Source organism: Eriocheir sinensis, chromosome 27 (assembly GCF_024679095.1).
Source record: "Eriocheir sinensis breed Jianghai 21 chromosome 27, ASM2467909v1, whole genome shotgun sequence".
NCBI lineage: Eukaryota > Metazoa > Arthropoda > Malacostraca > Decapoda > Varunidae > Eriocheir > Eriocheir sinensis.
The window spans coordinates 4,312,334-4,318,888 of NC_066535.1; the positions used below are offsets into that span (position 1 = coordinate 4,312,334).

A 6,555-nucleotide genomic window follows, 5' to 3' on the forward strand; every position below is an offset into this window, starting at 1 on the left:
AGAGAGTAAACAGAGAAGAATGAAGGGAGAAGAGAAGAGGGAGAATAGAGAAGGGTAAACGGAGTGGAGTAGAGAGAGGAAAGAGGGGAGAACGAAGAGAGGAGAATAAAAGAGAAAAGGGGAAGTGCAAAGGGAGGGGAAGAGAGAGAGGGAGAAACGAGAGGAGACTAAAGGAAAGGAAAGTTAGGGAAGAGAGGGGAGAGTAAGGGAAAGAAAGAGAGGTGAGGGGAAGTAATGGGAAGAGGAGAGAGCAGAGGAGGCAAAGTGTGAGAGGAGAGAGAGCGGAGAGAAAGCAAAGGGAGGGGAGGAGAGAGATGAAAAGGGGGGAGAAAGGGTTGAAAAAGGGGGGAGAGGAAAAAGCTTGACAGGCAAAGAGAGAGGTGTCAAGCCGGGGATGGGGAAGCTCACTCAACCCTCACACCTGCACCTTCTCCCCTCTTCCCCTTCCCCTTTCTCCCTCCCCCCAGTTCCCAGTTTACGGGACGGAAGCGGAAATTGTGTGCTGGGCCTCGACGAACGTACACACACACACACACACACACGCACGCACACGCACACGCACACACACAAGCACACGTCTATTGATTGTAGCGGCAGCAGGCGGGCGGATGGAGGAAGGGAGGGAGGGAGAGAGAGAAAGAGAGGGAGAGAGTGAAAGAGAGGAAAAGAGGTAAGGGATGGGGGAGGGGGGAGAGGGGGAGGTATAGCACGTGCAGGGCCGGGATTGGGTCAGGTCAGGCGAGGTCATCTATTTCGGGCAGGGAGGGAAAAGTAAACGCTTGGGAAAGGGAGGTAAAGGTGCGTCATGGGGGGGAGAGGGGGCACTGGGGGGATTGTTGAATGCTGAGGGGTGGAGGCTATGGAAGTGTGAGGGGGTGTTGAGAGGGGTGAGGTTGTGTCGGGGGTTGAAGGGGGCACAGTTGGGGGGGGGGGTTGTTGGATGCTGAGGAGGTTATGGAGATGTAAGGGAGGGGTGAAGGGGTGTTACAGGGTGGTCCTGGAATCTGAGGTGGGGTTATAGAGGTGTATTGGGGGGAGAGGGGGTGTAGTGAAGTGGGGTTTCTGGATACTGAGGGAATTATGAAAGTGTGAGGAGGGGGAAGGGTGTAGTGAATGGGGTGGGGCTACGTAGGTGTGAGGGGGTGATGTGGTGTTGTACAGGGGTGTCTGGATGCTGGGAAGGGAGGTGAAGGTGTGTCGGGCGGGTGAGAGGGAGTTAAGGGGAGGGGATGCTGGGGAGAGTGTTGGTAGTGAAGGGTGTTGAAGGTGTAAGAGAGTGAAGAGTAGAGGATAGACAGACAGAAGAAAGGGGAGGTATAGAGGTGTGTTCGTGGGGTGAGGGGGTGTTGATGCTTGGGGTTGGGTGTAGGAAAGGGGAGAGGGGTGTGAGGGATGTGACAGGGGTGGGTGATTGGGGGGTGATTGTACAGGCAGGATAAAATGACAGTGAGATGATGAAAGGGGTGAAGAGGATGGAGGTTGAGGAGTGAGGATGATAATGGAGGGGTTAGGGGACGAATGGACAGGGGAAGGGGGGGGGGGTTATGAAGGGGGAATGGTGAAGGGGAGGATGATAATGGTGGTTGTGGAGTGGGGAGGTTATAGGGGAGTTAGGGAATGAACAGAAAAGTGGAGGGGGAGTTCGGAAAGGGGAATGGTGAAGAGGATGATGAGGGTGGTTGTGGAGTGGGGAGGTTATTGGGGGTTAGGGAATGAACAGAAAAGTGGAGGGGGAGTTCGGAAAGGGGAATGGTGAAGAGGATGATGATGGTGGTTGTGGAGTGGGGAGGTTATAGGGGGTTAGGGAATGAACAGAAAAGTGGAGGGGGAGTTCGGAAAGGGGAATGGTGAAGAGGATGATGATGGTGGTTGTGGAGTGGGGAGGTTATAGGGGAGTTAGGGAAAGAACAGTAAGGTGGAGGGGGAGTTCGGAAGGGGGAATGGCAAAGAGGATGATGATGATGGGGGTTGTGGAGTGGGGAGGTTATAGGGGGTTAGGGAATGAACAGAAAAGTGGAGGGGGGAGTTCGGAAGTGTGAAGGGAAGGATAGAATGAAGGGAGTGGAAAAAAAAGGTAGAGGTGTGTTGTGAGGTTGGCTGGTTGAGTGTGGTTGGAGTTGAATAGGAAAGGGAGAGGTTTAAGATTTGTGTGGAAAGGGATGAGAAGGCAAGGACAGAATGAAAGGGGCAATAATGGGATAAAGATGTGTTGTGAGATGAGAGGTTGCAGAGCTAGGGTCACGGATGCTGAGGTTGATATAAGAAGAGGAGATGTGAAAGGGATGAGAAAGGCAGGATAGAAAGAAAGCAGGATAGAAAAAAGGCAGGATAGAAAGGGATGGAAAGGAATAAAGATAGAATAAAGAAAGGCAGGATAGAAAAAAGGCAGGATAGAAAGGGATGGAAAGGAATAAAGATATGTTGCTGGGTGTGGGGTTTTAGAGGACTATGGATGCTGGGGTTGAGTAAGACAAGGGAGTGGTTTTGAGCGTGTGTGTGTGTATATCTGTGTGTGTGTGTGTGTGTGTGTGTGTGTGTGTGTGTGTGTGTAGGTACATGTTAGTGTACGCTTCTAATCTCAAACTCAAGCCGCTTATAAACTTTTGCAATACGTTCTAAAGGAAACTCTGAACACTTTTTTTAACAAGAATGGGAAAGAAATCTAAAGTTACCCCCGACGCGCGTGAAGGAGGACGGGGCAGGTAGCGTCCTCGTCCTCGTCCTGGTCCATACGTCTCTTTGAAGCGTTATATTGAGTTTTTTGAGGCGAGAAAACTTAAGAAAACAGTTTACCAGGACGTCGAGAGAGAGAGAGAGAGAGAGAGAGGGGGGGGGGGGGGAGGGGGAAAGGGGGGTTGAGACCTCGCCTGTCGATGTCTTTTGAAAACTTAGTAGTAGTATTTTTATTTTTTCTTATGCAGTGACCATGAGGTAGGTGTGAGGGAGGAAATTAGAAGGAGTACAAAGCAGTTCAAAGGAAAAGCAAACGGCAGCAGACCTCTTGGTCCTAACTAGGCTGTTTGTTGTTGCTACCATCTACTCTAATCTACGAGTCAGAGACACAGGACAGCAAAGGCGAAGGCTCCTCCCCTCCCCCAAGTCCCTCCTGCCGAGACTGGCACGAAAAGGAAGAATACCATGTAGTATAGAAAAACTACAATGGAATTTTACATGGACAAAAGGAAGATCATACACGACAACTAAGCTAACACTACTTTCTGTTAGACCGGAGCAAAATAGCGGATGTTCGGGTTAGCCTCTAAATATTTGTCTAGTCGGTTTTTGAACGTGCAAATAGTTTCGCTTTCGACGACGTTTTGAGGCAAACCATTCCATACATTGATGACACGGTTGAAGAAGTGCTTTGATTCATTTGACTTGAAACGCTTCCTCTTTATTTTGTATCCATTGTTTCTTGTTTCACTTGATTGAGAGACTGTAAAGTAATCATGAACATTAACGTTATCGGGTCCCTTGAAAATCTTTAACACTCTTTAAGGTCACCTCTTAGCCTACGCTTTGATAAGCTGAATAAGTTCAGTTCTTTAAGTCTGTCTTCGTACGGTTTGTTTCGCAGTCTAGGGATCATTTTAGTAGCTCGACGCTGCACCCTCTCGAGTTTATCTATGTCTTTTCTGTAATAGGGAGACCAAAACTGAACGCAATACTCAAGATGTGGGCGAACTAACGAATTGTACAGTGTCAATATTACTTTTTCTGATTTGTATTCAAATGTACGACCAATAAATCCTATCAGTTTGTTGGCAGTTTTTACTACTTCTGTGCAACGTTGACTCGGTTTAAGATCGTTCGAGATTATTACTCCAAGATTTTTTTCTTTGCTGGCTTCAAAAAGTCGCACTCCGTTAATTTGATAATGAATACGATCGATGTTGATTCCGATATGCATAACCTTGCACTTTTCAATACTGAAATTCATTTGACATATTCGTGCCCAACTGCTTAAACGTTCAAGATCAGCTTGGAAGTGTTCTTTATTCGTTGTCGTAGTGACTCTGCTGGCTATTTTGTGTCGTCGGCAAATTTCGATATTTTACACGATAGCCCCTCGTCAATGTCATTTACGTACACTAAAAACAGAACAGGTCCCAACACTGACCCCTGTGGAACACCGCTTTTGACATCTCGCCAGTCAGATGATATACCATTCATAACAACTCTCTGTTTACGGTCGGTAAGCCAGTCTTTGAGCCACTTATGAATATTACCAGTTATACCGTGAGCTTGCAGTTTACTAAGGAGGCGGTTATGAGGGACTTTGTCAAATGCTTTCTGAAAGTCCAAATATACAATGCCTACTGATTGACTTTCATCGTATTCATTAAAGATGTAGTTGAAGAAATCGAGAAGGTTAGTCAAACAGGAACGTTTGTTTCGAAAACCATGCTGCGAATCCTTAATTAGTCTGTTATCTTAAAAAAAAAACTTTACCATTTTTCCACGAATGATCGTCTCCAAAATTCTGCACACGATTGACGTTAGACTGATCGGTCGATAACTACCTGGTTGGGACTTGTCGCCTTTTTTAAAGATAGAAGTTACGTTAGCGAGTTTCCATTCTAGTGGTACATTTCCTGTGTTTAGTGACTTTGAGAATATGCTCAGGAGGGGCTTGCTGATCTGATGTTTTGCCTCTTTAAGAATACGCGGGAAAAAAGTGTTGACGCAACCCCTGGGGGGACTCGAACCCCCAATCCCTGGCTTAGGAGGCCAATGCCTTATCCATTAGGCCACAGGGGCGGTGTTAAGGAGGAGGAGGTGAAGGAGGAAGAAGAACAATAACAAGAACATAAAGAGCTAGAAGTAGAAGAAGAAGAAGGAGAAGAAGAAGAAAAAGAAGAAGAAGCAAGAAAGAAGGAGAAAGAAAAGGAATAGGAAGAAGAGGAACCATTAGAGGAAGATGAAGATGAAGAATATAAAGGTGGAGACTCAGAATCAAGAGAAAGAGTATGACGATAAAGAAGAGGAAGAGGAAGAGAAAGAGAGATAGAAATACTGCACTGTTTTATCTTCCCTTCGTCCCCTTCCCCCCCAGTCAACCACAAACACAGCCATACAAAGGGAACGCAGATAGGAGAGAGAGAGAGAGAGAGAGAGAGAGAGAGAGAGAGATGCAGTAGGCGTAAAAGTAAATGGATATTGCTTTACGGGTGTATGGAGGAGCGATTGACAGGTGTGGTGTGGATGGGACGTGGATGCGAATGACAGTGGATGAAGAGAAAGGAGTACGATGGATGAGGATGGCAGGAAAGGAGTAGCACAGGGAAGAAGAAGGGGGAAAGAAGGGTGGAATGAATGGAGATGGATGATTAAAGTAGATATTGTGGCAAAGAAAACGATTAAGAAAAGAGAAAATGAAGGGGAAGATGACGGTGTGAACAAAAGGGGATAAGGAAGAAGAGAGTGATGAAGGAGGATGAAGCTGAAGTAGTGAAAATGTTAAAGAAAAAGGGAATAATAAGGGTAACGATGGTAATATGAACAGGAGAGAGAGGGAGAAACGAGGAGGAGAGGGAGGAGAAGATAAGGGAACAGGATTTGAAGTAAGGGTCGTGATGAGTTGATGGTAGAGTTTTGTGGTATGGAGTGGAGAGTTTATTGGTGTGGTGGTGTGGTGGTGGTGGTTGTGGTGGTTTGTAAATAAGAGAGTATTGGAAATGGAGGTGCGTAGGAAGGCGATGAAAAGTTAAAAGTTATATAGATTGTTTGGTTGTTTCTCTCTCTCTCTCTCTCTCTCTCTCTCTCTCTCTCTCTCTCTCTCTCTAATCTTCCCTCTTCTCTCCTATTTACATCCCTTTCACTTGGCTGTGTATAGATAGATAAGGAGGAGAGGGAAGGGGAGGAAGAGAAGAAGAGAAGGAAAAGGAAGGGAAAGTAAAGGGAGGAAAGAGGAGGAAGGGAAGAAAGCCCAGAAAGAAAAGGAGGAAGTAAGGAAGAGCAGGAAAGGGAGGGAAAGAGAAGAGGAGAAATGTGAATGAAAGGGAAGGGAAGAGAAGGGAAGAAAGGAAGAGAGAGAGAGAGAGAGAGAGAGAGAAGGGGTGAGGGGGATGGGCAAAGGGGTGACTATGCAAATGAGTAAAATTCGTTGCGGGTGAAACTGGGTCATCCTGGGGCAGAATTATAAGGGGGGGCTCGTGTGTGTGTGTGTGTGTGTGTGTGTGTGTGTGTGTGTGTGTGTGTGTGTGTATGGTCGTGTAGCAATCTTACTAATCCTTTTTTTTAACTTATCTGTTTATTGTTTTTATTTAAGATTCCGCCTAACTATTACCTGTTTATATTCTTCTTCTTCTTCTTCTTCTTCTTCTTCTTCTTTTTTTTTCTTCTTCTTCTATCCTCTTGTTATAGTAAGCCTCATCTTCTCTGCCGCTCAAGTACTAAATATCTTCCAATTTCTCCTTTTTTTTATATCTTTTCATTCCTTTCCATTTCTCTAATTACCCTCACACTCCTCTTTCTATCTCTTTTGTTTCTCTTTCCATCCTCTTGTGTTGCTCCTCTTTCTATCTCTTCTGTTAATTCTCCTTCTATCATCTT

At 46.0% G+C, this 6,555-nt stretch overlaps 1 non-coding gene across 1 annotated transcript; it reads right to left on the bottom strand.

The window, feature by feature from the left end:
• Positions 1-4,688: 4,688 nt before the first annotated feature.
• Trnar-ccu (transfer RNA arginine (anticodon CCU)) lies at positions 4,689-4,761 on the bottom strand. The gene has a single exon. It is a non-coding gene; the product is annotated as a tRNA-Arg (tRNA).
• Positions 4,762-6,555: the final 1,794 nt, after the last annotated feature.